We start from the raw sequence: 13,369 nt of genomic DNA, 5'->3' as shown, positions 1-13,369 counted from the left end.
CTCATAAATGTTGCCTAAACATGGGTGTAAGCCCACAGTTAGGAGGGTTGTTATGCTGGGGAAATGAAGTGAAACTACATAGCTTTTCCTCCCAGCACGTATTCTGCGAGTATCACTTTTCAGTGTTCTCACTTTGTTCAACCCTCACCTCCCCAATTTTCAAACAGCACATGTAAGTCCTGTGTCTTCTTTTGCTGTCTGGCACTCTCAGACTGATGCTCAGTAAAATTAGCCTAATCATTCAGGAATCAAACATGGACTCCAGTCAAGTCATTGTTTGTTTGTCAGCGGTGAGTGATAGTGATACCTGCCTCGTGAAGTCATTGCAAACATTAAATGAAATAATGCATTGAAAGTTCATAGTACCAGAAATCCACAAAACACGGAAAGCAATTGCTAAATGTTAATCATTACAAAATTAATGTCATTATATTGATATTATTCTTAAACTTTACTTTAGAGGTAAAGATGTGGGAACAGAAGTGGCAGAGCATAACAGTTTGCTTGAGTAACATTTGACGCTGATTTCCATAAAAGATTATCGAATTTGACTTGCCTATCGTAGTAGTTTTTTCCCTTGTTATTTCTGGGTAAATAATTCCTAAAATCTGCTGCAGTATTTGTCATGTTAGTTGTGTGACATTAAAAAAGAAAAAAAAAAACATTGGGAACCAGGTACAATTAACTGTTATTAGACATATTTGAATATTTATAAGGCAGCAAAGCTATCAACAGTTGATAGCTCGTTGAAAAATCAGTTTTTTTGTGGGCATCTGAAAGTGCGCATGTGAGTTCATGCTTGTTGACATGAGAATAGAGATATAAAGTTACAGTTATTAACTATAAATCTAAGAAACTGCTAAAACAGTTTTTTTGAGCTGGTGGAATAGGGCAGTTGTCGTTTCTCAATATGTGATTACATTTTACTAGAAACAAAATCGTACAAAGAGTGCTCAGGTTAAAATTTCATTAATTTGTATGCACAGGAAGTGCTAACGAGAGTACAAATGAGAGAGAAATAAAAACCATTCTGTGAAGTCATAATGATAAATGGACATTCTTTGGTCTTACAGAAGACCACATTATTAGCAGCTTAAAAAATTTATTTTAGCAACTCAGGATCTTGAATGTTCATTATTCTAAGGTTATTCTGCCATCTTTTGGGAGGACAATTACAAGATTTTTATAAATTTTAAAAAATGCTTGCAATGAGATTTATAATGTTCAACAACTGTAATTATTTTGTATGTCATAAGGCCTTTTGGGTCTATAGCAATAAGGTTTAGGATTAAACGATGTGAGAACCTTTGAAATTTGGGCTAGAATGTCTGAGTAGAAGTTCCTAATAGAATAACACAAAGAAGCTGGACCATTCTAGTTCTGTTTTGGATAAATCTGACCCTTAGCTTTTTCCATAACCGCCATTCTTTTATTTGTGAGTTTCCTTTTAACAATTTCTATTTTTTCCCTCTTTTATTTGACTTCTTTTAAAAACTAAGCAAAACAACTCTTCATCTGTTAGGGCACCCAACCCTAGACTCATATAATTAACATGCTTGATGCAAAGCAGTAGCAACACAGTACTGTAAATAAACTGTCAATCGAAAGAGGCAACTTGAAAGGTGGCTGGCTTTGGATTGGGCTCCTGGTGGCAGTGGATTGGGCTCCTGCCAGACTCCAGCAGCCAAGATTGTGTACAAATATGGGTCCTTTGCAGGCACTGCTGAACTACTCTATAGGGTTAAGTTGGGAACTTTTGGTCATCATGGTGCTTAAAGAAAGACTGATTTGGTATCAGCAAGGTTCCAAAGTCTTTGAAACTTCATGATCACAATCAGCGTTCTGTGAAATACCCACTGGGCAAAGGTTAAATTACCTGCTTTGGGGTTCCAAGCATGTCTTTAAGTAGTGGAATTTCTGAGAAAGTGACTTTTAAATCTGAAAAATCTCTCCTCATTTGGAATGATCTTATACTAATTCTGACTCCTGATATTATTTATTGTCATTTGAAATCAAATCAACAGATCATGTATACTATTCATTCAGAAATTGTGCTGGTGGTATTTTATGTTTCATCTTCAATTAAGTCTCAAGTATATAAAAAATTGGAACTCATGAACATATAAACAAAAGGGATTTTTAAAAAAATTATGGTAACTGTTCCTCCTAAAGCAGCAGTCTACTCCCTACACCCATCATTTGTGAGCCAAGAAATGATGGTGGCTGGTTTACTTCTTTAGAGTGGGGACAGTAGACTGTTTACCACACTGTTATATTATTGTGTATTAACCAAGGTTCTCCACTTAATACTTCAGTCAGATATCTTACAGTCAAACCCTTAACTCACTTAGTCTGTTCTCCGTCCTCTCAGTAAAAATACAATGCATGGTACCTTTCGTGAAAAATATTCTGTACAACTCAAGTAATTAATCATTAGGAAAAAAAAACCTTTACTTAACCAAACACAAAACAGACAACAAAAAAGAATCTTTTCCCCTATATTAATTATGCAAAAAATATCTAGGGCTTCTTAGATGTCTCTCTTATGAGTTTCTGAGATACTACATTAAATCTAAGCATCCAAGTGACTTTGATGTAGACCAATATAGATACAGACATTGGTTCTGTTTACAGTGTTACTGATACAGTGCTCCTACTTATTCTGCCATCTGGCCATCTAGATCCATGGTCACTGATTACATGACCATGAATAAGTGCTATTATATTATTTCAGAATTTCCTTCCAAAGAATCATAGAAATTTCTATGAAGTAAGATACAGACCCCATGTATGCATGGGGCTTTCCTTTTTACATAATTAGGCCTAATTATGGAGTCAAGAACTCAATGTAGCATGATAGGTAGAGGTGGTCCAGGAGGAGCAATTACCATTCTAGATAGGAAGAATCTTTTATGAAGCAGATTTAAAGTTACAAGTAGGGGCTGGGGATTTAGCTCAGCGGCATAAGCGCCTGCCTTGCAAGCAGGCAGTCGTGGGTTCGATCCCTGGTACCGATAAAAAGGAAAAAGACAAAAAAAAAAAAAAAAAAAAAAAAAAAAAGTTACAAGTATTCATTTTTCCTACGTTTTCAAGATGTAGAAAAACACAAACAAAATGTGAGATATTTCCTAATCTGGGAATCAACATTTAGGACTAAAAGGATAAGACCTGTACCTTATTCTCCTATTAGGTTTGCAAGACATTTATGGTCAAGAAAGGTTTCCTAGGCCAGGGAGGTGGTTCAGCAGCACAGTGCTTGCCTGCCAAGCACAAGGTTATGAGTTCAATTTCCAGTCCCCCCCCAAAAAAAGAAAAGTTTCCTTATTTCACAACTATTCTCATTTCCTAAAGCTCTTAGATGTTCATAAGTTTTTCTAGAATTCAACCATGATCATTTGTAAAAAATACATGTGACACTTAAGAAATTACATGGATTAATGAGAATGTTTAAGTAGAAAATCTACAAGTAATTCTTTTTAAATTAGTTGAATTATATTAAGTGTTTGTAGTACTATTCATGAAATAACATTATACTAATTAAGTTGTACTGTGTGGCTGAACTGTGAAGTTTGATTAATTGTTGTGTAAGTTCCTTGGTCCTTGCTGAGGAACAAAAAGCCATGAAAGAATCTGTCATCAGATGCTTCTGCATAGAAAATCAAATACGAAATAGAGAAATACCTTATGCTTGTTCTAAGAAACATATGCTATAGAAGGCACAATAGGTTTGTTTTTACTGAAATGCACTTTGAAACCAGTCAACATTCAAATGAGACCCTGCCATTCAGTCAACTTGGCCAAAGGTTTCCACATTCTAGACCTCAGTTCTCTTCACAGAACTGTGATATTGAATCAGTGAGTTCTATAAAGAGCTATAAAAAGCTTAGCCACGATTCAGGCTGTTAAATAATCATTGGCCAACATCTCCTTCTCCTTCCTCACCGTAGTAAATAAATATAAGAAATAGCAAGGAAAAACCCTCAAAAGTTGAATTTAAAACTACACATTTCCTTCCTTGTTTCTTACATGTTTTGAGTGGGTTATTTATGATACAAAGATTCTTTTAAAGCCTTAGTACCTCAAAGTTAAACTTCTTTTTTTATTTTCAGTTGTCTTAATGCTTGTGTTTTCTTTTAAATCTTCATTTTGATAATATATGTGAATTCTCTAGACTAGACTCTAATAATTGGAGAATCCTTAGTGACATTTTGGCCTTAATTTCTCACTCAGCCTTTTCTATGTAAGACAGTCAAGTTGAAGGACTCCCTTGATACCCTCTGAGGAAGTTGCCTAGTGAAAACACTGAAGTTTTACAGAGTAGAACACTTCTGCTGAAGTTTTAGGTTTGACTAGTACACTCAGTTTGAAAATTAATTGCCGGTTTTCATCAATTAACTGTGCAGAACAAGAAGCTAATTAATAGTGAGCAGGATTGATGGATTTCATTGAAAATTGATGATCATACTAGCAGTGAAATAGTATTCCAACTGTTATCATCTTCCTTGTTTAAAAGAAAAATGTGTGAAGAAGAGTCCACAAATTGAGATTGAGCCCACAGAATGACTATTATAAATAAATAATGCAATTTGAGACCTGTGAACTAAGTTTTGCATTTTTTCCTTTGTGGCTTTATTGCACTATATAACCTCAGGTGAAGAAGCACGTTGAGTTCTACTTGATGAAAAATGGGTAAAGAAAAAGAATATAAGCTGCCAGTTCACAGCTGGACCTGTGAACTGAATTACAAAACTCATTTCAGTTAATCCAAAGGATAGGATACTCAAATACAAGTTAAGTACCTCATTATCCCTTTGGCCAGAAACAAACTGAAAAAGAAGATAAAGAAAAAGGCACAGAAGAAAGTATGCTTGAAACCTGCAGAGATATTTCAGTATGTGCATAATATCCAGTACGAAATTACAAATGGAGTTATATGTTCAAAGAGTGTCTTGATTCCTGGGAGGCAGTGTAGACAGCTGTAGCACAGTTCTTCTCTAAGCCTCATTTTCTCCTTTGGAAAATGGGGTTGATGGTAGTACTTCATGCAGCCGCTGCGAGATTAAATGAGAACATGCATGCTAAGAGCACAGTGCCTGGCCCAGATGATGGCCGTGTGTCCTAAGTGAGAATCGCTCGTATCAATCCTGAGCCAGGAAAGGACTAAGGAGGTGATGAAATGTTAGCTTAGAAGTGTCCTGCTTACAGTAATTTACAGCATAACATTTATTTTAATTCTGCATTTCCTTGGCCATCTTATCCAATAGCAGCATATTGTGGTTCGATTTATTGTGGAAATGAAAAATGGGGATTTGATATATATATGGAATTTGCTGGCTCCTTAAAAATAAATTAACTGCTCAAAGAAATTGTAGCTGGTTCACTGATTTTAGAGTTAGATGAACATCACCTTGCAACACGCTTTGAGTAGCAACAGTGTTTGTGTAAAAAAAATAAACATGTGAGTGATAAACTACATTAAGAGGAACACTATAAACTGCCTGTTTGGTAAGTGAATCAGTTCAGCTATTCACACAACAAATTGACTTGTTGGATGAACAAAGTCTAAACTCATATCTTATAATGACATTTTATGTATTTTTCAGGTAAGAATTATTATGAATAGACCTTCCAAGTAGTGGTCACATTGCCCTGCTCATTCTATCTGATTGTACTTTCTCTTCACTGAGATAGCGCTGTAACTTAAATCCTTTTGCCTGCTCTGTTTTTTTGTTTTGTTTTGTTTTTTTCTCACTCAATACCTTAGGCACCTACAGGGTAAAGCCATTAACCTCTTGGCCCTTTTAGAAATCTGAATATAATCATTCTGGATGTATATTGAAATTATCTCCTGCTACTATTGAAATTTTAGTTAAGGTCATTGTGGTCCCATGTATTATGCAGATGTTGGATACTTTTTGTGGAACATATTCAGTATTTGGTGTTTTTGAATAACTGAGTTTTGATGAAAAATAGAGTTACACACACAGCCTGAAACCCTGTTAACAAATAATGATAAGATCCATATTTCTTAGACATAAAATACAGGTATGAGGAAAGTATTTCTGTGAACATAAAGTCAAATGTGATTTTATCTTTGAAAATATCTTTTTAAATAAATTTTTGAGTTTTCGTCTTTTTTTCTTAACAAAAGTACATTGCAAAGTAGTTGACAGTGTTATTTAAATGTGTTTATCTTTTGGTATGATGAGACTACAAGACATTATGGAACTTGTGTTACTTTAAGGAGTTACTATAATGAATCATTTGCTTTTCTTAGTCATTTATTAATTTAAAAAAATTTATATCTACATCAGTCCTTTCTACCACAGTAAATGTGAACCTCTTAAATATTTCCCATAGTCAAAATATCCAGTAATGCTCCTATCATTCATGAGTATTGTGAGTTCTGCAGGCTATTGCTTGGCCCATGGCGCCGTGGTGAGCCTGATCCCAGGAGACACCTTCACCCATTCCTCTTATCCCTGCTTTGTACAAGTAGGAAAACGCTGCCCTCCACCCTCATCTGGTTCCTCAGAGACTTAAATTCAGGCCTCTGTGAGTGAAAAACTGTTGCCTCTTGATAGAAATCCTTTAGTTCATTTGATGAGCCTTTTCAATGCAGAGTGAAAAAAAAATTGTGATGGTGATACCCTTCCCTGGGTAGAGCTGATTATGGATGGGATGCTTTACTTCTGGAAATCAAATTTCAGAGGACAAATTTTAGAATGTATTTTTTAAGGATTTTCATTTATTTCAAAGATAAGACTGCTTTTGAAAATCAAAATCTACCCTAGAAAGGGGTCTCAGAAAAATGCAAATAAATTTACTGATGTTTTGAATTTATTAGCTTAGCAAATAACCAACTTTTGAATAGTTAACTATGCCTCCCCAAAAGACTAGACAAAGTCTATATGCTTGAATGATAAATCATTGTATCCAAGGCTAGTTTTTCAAAGGACTATGAGGACTTTTTTTTTTTTTTTTTTTTTGCAATTTGAAACATCCCTGAGTAATTTATTCATTCTCTTATACTCAACTTTTGAGACCTTTGCCAAATATCTGTTTATCACAGTGCTAATGCTGTCAAACAAACATATGGATGAGTAGGTAGAACCACACATAATCTTTTTTTCTTAACAATTGATGTTGGTTATACTTCTCTTGCTTTACTCAAGCATAACATTAGCTGCAATTTAAATTAAGAAATGTAGGATTGAGTTTGCAAATATCCATCCAGATATAGTGTGGTATGGTACAAAAACGTAGGCCTTCATAGAGTAAGGCCCAGAATGTGAGTTCAGGAAGAAGAAAATGAATATTTATGAATGACTTTTGAAATGTTAAGTGTAGTGATCAGTGCTATTCCCACATTACTGCCTATTTTCTAGAGTCCTTGGCTCCTTCACATGTTAGTGAACTCTAACCTTACAAGAACCTCACCCTCCAATCTTAAAAGAAAGAATGATCAGCGTTGCACCTACCCTGTCTTACCAGATTGTTGTAGGAACAAATGGTGTAGAAAAAGTGCATTGTGAACCAACAGTAGAACTCTAAACAAATATTCACAATTACTGTTAATTTCTTTTAGTATTTTTGAATTCATTAATTAGTATTATATACAGCAAAATTTGGAGAGTACATTTAGAAACAGAGAGTAGTTTGCCAAAATGAAATTAAGATTTCATTACCTACAAAGCTCTCACTCTAATTCTGGAAATGAAAAATAAAGCACAGGAAGGCAGGTGGTAAAAGGGAGGGGGATTGCTATCAGAAGAATATACCCCTTGCTTTCCAGTGAGGTGTATGAGCAAAGTACGGGTTTTTGAGAAGAAACTTTAAATATAAAAGAGACATATGTTAAGTGCCTTAAAATATTTATAGTGAAACTAAGTCTAAAAAGGATGCATATCATCTGTTAAGAATTCTTAGGAAAAGTTAGTTTGTAGTGGATGATCCATAGTTGGATAATCCCCATTGGTGAAGGGTAAAACTAATATGAAGATGTTTTAAAAATAGTGCATATACCTCTAACTATTATGATTTACCACATAATATAGTATACTATATGCAAAAGATGAATATTTTTGAGATATTTTTGCATTATATACTTGACAAACCATTGTTCTTTTTATTATGGAATGTTACCTTTTGCTGTTAGAGCACTTGATTATCTAGATAAACATTCCTTTAATTTTCAGCACATTATTCTGATTCTGTTTATTATTTCCGAAGCATGGGGGAGGCTGAATTTTAGTGGAATGGTGGAGGAAGTACTCCTAAGCTTCTCCAAAAAACAGCTGTGTGAGTTTAACATATAAAGCATATTATATTTCATTCTAGATATACTAAAACCCTCAGACCTCAGTTTCTTCATCTATCAGACAAATGTACTGAACTAAGTACTAAATGATACTTTCAATTCAAAAGTTCTGTTATTCTCTAATATTTTTCATTATTGGTGCTTTTTAAAATTAACCCCCTCCCATGATCTAAAGATGAATGAACATAACAGCATGAAGAATGCATAAACTTGACAACTATGCAAATGTAGTAGCTGGCTTAGTAAGTGCTGCACTTGACAAAGATTTGAGCTAGGCCTTGACATCTTTCCTCATTTTGTGTTCGTTCACATCTAAATCACATCTTTTGATATTTTCTACTCTTCCATCAAGTCAAGGAAAGCCTTCTGATTTCTATTACTTTTTCCTGTCCTCTGACACCAGCTACTTTCTTTACATTAGAATTAGATTTCCTTGACATTGTTGCCAAAGGAATCATTGCTGTCAGGTTCTACTAGCACTTCCTTGACATCACTTTCTCACAGGGAGGTGAGGGAGAAACTCTGTGAGCTAGGTGCAGGACCTGTGTTCACTTGTTATACTTGAAGCTTTCCTAAGTACTTGGTAAGCAGCCAACATCAAAGAGCTTTATTTTTGACAGCATTGATAAAATATACTGATGTATTGCCTCATTTTTGCCTGCTTAGTTTCATCTACTTAAGAGCAATACATAAGCAGCTAAACACTCAGGAGTTGCAGGGCTTCACAGGTCCAGTGTTTCTCCACATTGCCTTGAGCCAATGCTTTTCAATTATTCTTTGGGGACATTCTTAATCCAGCTCAGAAGTAGCGACTCATTTTCCAGCATGCTCTTAGTTTCCTTTTAATGATCTCCTTTAGATTCAGCAACCTCACCCATGGGCGTCTTCGGGGGCTGATAAGTAATAACATTTAAATTACAAAAGTACTTTAAAAAAATTCAAGGAGACCCTTCTTATTACCTTTATTACTTTACAGTGAATTTCATAATGCCATGTTTCATGGGAATGTTATAAGAGAAAAATAGCAAAGTAGGGGGAAAATGTACAACATCAAACCCATCTTGGGCTAGAGCAATATACATATATATATAACAACATCCAAAATAAGCCAGTGAAATACAGATAGTGAATCATAAGTTGATCACCCTTTCACAGGTCTCCAAACTGCTGGCCTATAAAGCTGGAAACCCTGTTTATTAGACCATTAACAACAAATACCATCACAACCAAAGAAAAATTTCCACCTATTCTTCAACATTCTAATTTATCATGTTGCCTGTGTCAAGCAACACCCTTAAATGATCCTCTTTAGAAGCTGATCTTGCTAGAAATCTATTATTCTGAGTGTCTCTGCATGCCTGGGTGTGACTGTGAATGGTTAAATCTTTCAGACAGGCCCATATGTCCATCATCTGGCATGGGCTATCAAATCACCAAACTCACTGGCATACACCAAGTTGCAATATCGGGGGTCTGGACTGACTATTTCTGAGACTCTACTGGGCACATTGCTGACCTCTGAAATCCACAAAATATGTATGTGAGCTTTACTAAGGTTAAGAAGCAAACCCACTGTTGTTAGTGGTCATTGATTGCAATTTAAAATAGGCTGGGTAAGATTTAAGAATGTGTGTGTTTGGTATCAAAAGTTTTCCTGGAAAAGGTCTAAGAAAAGCCAAAATCGATACTGCAATGCTACATTATATAGGAGTTTGAAATTGGTAGATTGAACATATACTTCATACCTTTCCTCTTGGTTAGGAACTGTGGAGCTACCTCGATATAACAGATCCGGTCTGTTTCAAAAGCAGCACTTCTAATGAATAGCAGAAAAGCAAATAAAACACCTTTTCCTCCTCATAATAAATCATTTTGTGTTTTCGATAGATTGCATGTGGTGTTTGAGGCAGAGCGAGCAAGGCTGCCAATACTGCAAGCTAATGCTTCAGCACCTTTCATTTTTCACTCTGAGCAGGAACCCTCTTCTGAAACTTGTTCATTTTACAGAGGGAAAATCGAAGCCACTGGCAGATTGTCAGAGCTGCTTTATTGTCATCATTTACAAAGGTCGCTGGAATTAATTGACTTCTTACATTACATATTATAAACCGACTCATTTTTTGACACATTTATGGGACAGTGGCAGGATCTAAGTGGTTGATTATTGTCTTTTGGTTTTGGCATGCATATAAACTCAGAAACCAGTAATAACTCTGAAATTACAGTGTGGGGGAGAATAATACTGCTTCAAAGAAGCAGACTCCATTAACTGGTTGGTTGAAGTAAAGGAAGGGAAGAGAGAACTCTAACCCATGAAGTGTATACATGGGTTTGTCTTAGTGCTTTCCCGGGACCCGTGCACAAGGATAGTGAAGGTTTCCATGCACATCGTCAATTGGCGTTGTCTGTTTGGAAAATATTTGAAGTAGCTGGCTTTCTTCTACAAGATTGGAATTAAAAATTAGCCCACATTCTGTTCCATGATTCATCACTACATGGATGCTCATAGAGTTTACTGAGAGTAATCCTGTCTCTCAAGCATTGCTTCCGAAACTAAAGATAAGAAATACAGGGTACGAGTAACATTTATAGTACGAGGGCACACTTTTCCTGGTAGATCCTTTGACTCTTCTTCCCTGTTTGTTTTTCACATTGTCCCCTTTTTACTAAAGTACTCATATTCATAGCCTGCTCTCCCTAAAATTACAGACATCGAAACAAGGACATATTGTTAAAAATGAATAAATTAGAGCCAAATTAAGCAACCCAGCTCAATAACAGCAAAGGGAATATTGCAGTAGGTTTGAACAAACAATCTTCTTAAATAGGAAACGCACTTTAAAGCCATCCTGCTGTGATCCTGTTAATTACCAAAGAAGATTAGAACTCTTCTGGTTACCTAGTATGTGGCAGTTTCAGCTACATTAGCAATCAGACATTTGCACTGTCCCTTCAGAGCAGTATGAGAACGTTATTAAAGAGAAGTCATTTACACAATCTCTAAGATGTAGCCTGGCAGAAATTCAGGAACTGTTCGTGATACAGTATGCTCATTCCGCTACTCGGCTTACTGCTCTTGATACGCAACAGCGTTTGCTTGAATCTCCATGCACTGGGTGAAAGGCAGCAAAAATGCCCCACTGAAGGTGGTGTTTTAAAACACACAATAATGTGTGATCTTCTTTTAGTTACAAATATTATAAAGAAAAGGGAAAACTCCCCCCAAACTGTCTCTCTTCTGTCCTCCCTTCCCTACCCCCATCTCTCTCTCTCTCTCTCTCTCTCTCTCTCTCTCTCTCTCTCTCTCTCTCTGTCTCTCTCTCTCCTCACCCACTGTCCCCTTCCTTTGCCCTCCGCTCTCCTGCTCTCCTCCCCCCAGCACTGGTTTTTCTCTCCTGCTCACATCCTCTGATGGGCATTCAAGCTAGTCAAATGCATGTTGGAAAATCCCACAAGCACAGCTCTGCACACAGAGCCAGAGGATTTTGCATGTGAATTTGTTCTCAAAAGTAAAATGTAAAGAAAAATGCTCTTCGAATTCAGACAAGGAGAGTACCTTACAGGAGAAGTGAAGTGTAAAAACAGGAGCCTCCACGAAAGGAGAAAGTGCATTTAAACAGACGTAAGCCTTGTAAACTTACCTTGCCAAAGCAGTTTCCGAGCTGGACCACCTCCTTGTCCCTGCGTGCTGAATTCCTCCGACCCTTTCTTGGGATAATCACATGGTTGGCTTCTTCCCCGGGTGTGAATCATGCACGTGTGTGTGTGCAGTAAAGTAGGCACAAATTTGTACTACAGATCTGCACACATGCAGGCAATCTTATCTCCGTGTTCTAAGATGTAAAGGCGGGCAGGAGGCTGCAGCTAGGATTTCTTCTTTAGCCCGAAACTCTCTCTTCGCCGGCAGGCAGCCGAGGCTCTCAGTCCCGCGAAGGGAGATGCTGGGGGCTGGCTTTATTTCTCCTTGTTTCCATGGTGGTTAGTGGTGCATCGTTCACCCGATCAGTTGTCACACTGACATGGTGCTGCCTGCTCAGCGGTCATTAATAACTGAACACCCTCCGCTCCCCAGAGAGGACCAATCGCTTCAGACTGCCGGGCTGGAGCGTTCGCAGCCGCTCCAGTCTGGTTGGCTGAAGCAACCTGTCTGTTCTGTGACACTGCTGCTTAGGGTACAAATAATGAAGCAGGCTTGCATATTTTCCTAGGAATCATTTTCTTTCTTTTTCTCCTTCAGGGAAATGTTAGGAATTTTTGATAAGTGCTCTCCTTTGGGGATAATCAGCCATTTAGAGAAACTTATGTTTTCACTTTGAAAATACTGTAGGCAGGGCTCACTACTAATAAGGATTTCCAAAATATTAAAAACACCTGGTGTAAAACTCAAGCCTCCGACTGCCTCTCTCTGAAGTTCAGCAATAGCTGTATTATTTTAAGAAGAGCATCCCGAAACTGGTGTGGAATGGCATTTGGTTCTCTGTAGTTGCTACTTAATTTAGCATGAGTGCTTGCTGTTCAATACAACTCTCTCCCCTTTTCTTTTCCTCCTTCCTTATTTTTGGAAGTGGCATTTCTTATCTGGACTGACCTGATTATAAAAATCAAACATGTATTTGCTTCTCTAAAACCCAAACATTTGAATTTACGAAGGGTGATTTTAAAATGTACACATTAGCAATATTCGCTCTCTTCTTATGTAATGCAATAAATTTGCCAACCACATGTGAGTGGGTTAGTGGGTGAGCACTGTGTGCGTATCAGTGTGCACAGGGACCGGGCGGGGGAGTGTCTGCGCGTCTGATTGACTCCTGTGTGGGACTGCTTTAACTATGATAAATTAAATAATAAAAATTAATTTTCTTTATTATTAGGTCTATTAACCCTATATTAATATTTACCAGGAAAATATCCTACATAAACCATATATGTAAAACAAGTTTTGAATTTACCAAAATTTTGGAATAGAAAATGTAAAATAAAAACCTCATAGTTGTGTCTATAAGAATACCTGTAAAAATTTGCTATTAAAAATGAATGTTTTATAATCTT

General features: G+C 36.6%; 2 protein-coding genes across 7 annotated transcripts in view; one reads left to right on the top strand and one right to left on the bottom strand.

The window, feature by feature from the left end:
• The window catches only part of Lrrn3 (leucine rich repeat neuronal 3), a 33,352-nt gene extending 20,941 nt beyond the window's left edge, over positions 1–12,411 (bottom strand). For all 4 annotated transcript variants that reach the window (XM_023565095.2, XM_063238725.1, XM_005003623.4 and 1 more), the window contains exon 1: positions 11,962–12,411. The gene's annotated coding sequence lies outside the window, so the exon portion shown is untranslated. The remainder of the gene's footprint in view (positions 1–11,961) is intronic.
• The window catches only part of Immp2l (inner mitochondrial membrane peptidase subunit 2), an 878,014-nt gene that overhangs the window by 481,314 nt on the left and 383,331 nt on the right, over positions 1–13,369 (top strand). The window lies entirely within an intron of this gene.

The sequence above is a fragment of the Cavia porcellus genome, unplaced genomic scaffold, assembly GCF_034190915.1.
Source record: "Cavia porcellus strain 051 isolate PalLab524CR breed Dunkin Hartley unplaced genomic scaffold, mCavPor4.1 scaffold_2, whole genome shotgun sequence".
Lineage (NCBI taxonomy): Eukaryota > Metazoa > Chordata > Mammalia > Rodentia > Caviidae > Cavia > Cavia porcellus.
Note: the sequence above shows the minus strand (reverse complement) of the source record. Positions and strands in the feature narration are given on the sequence as shown.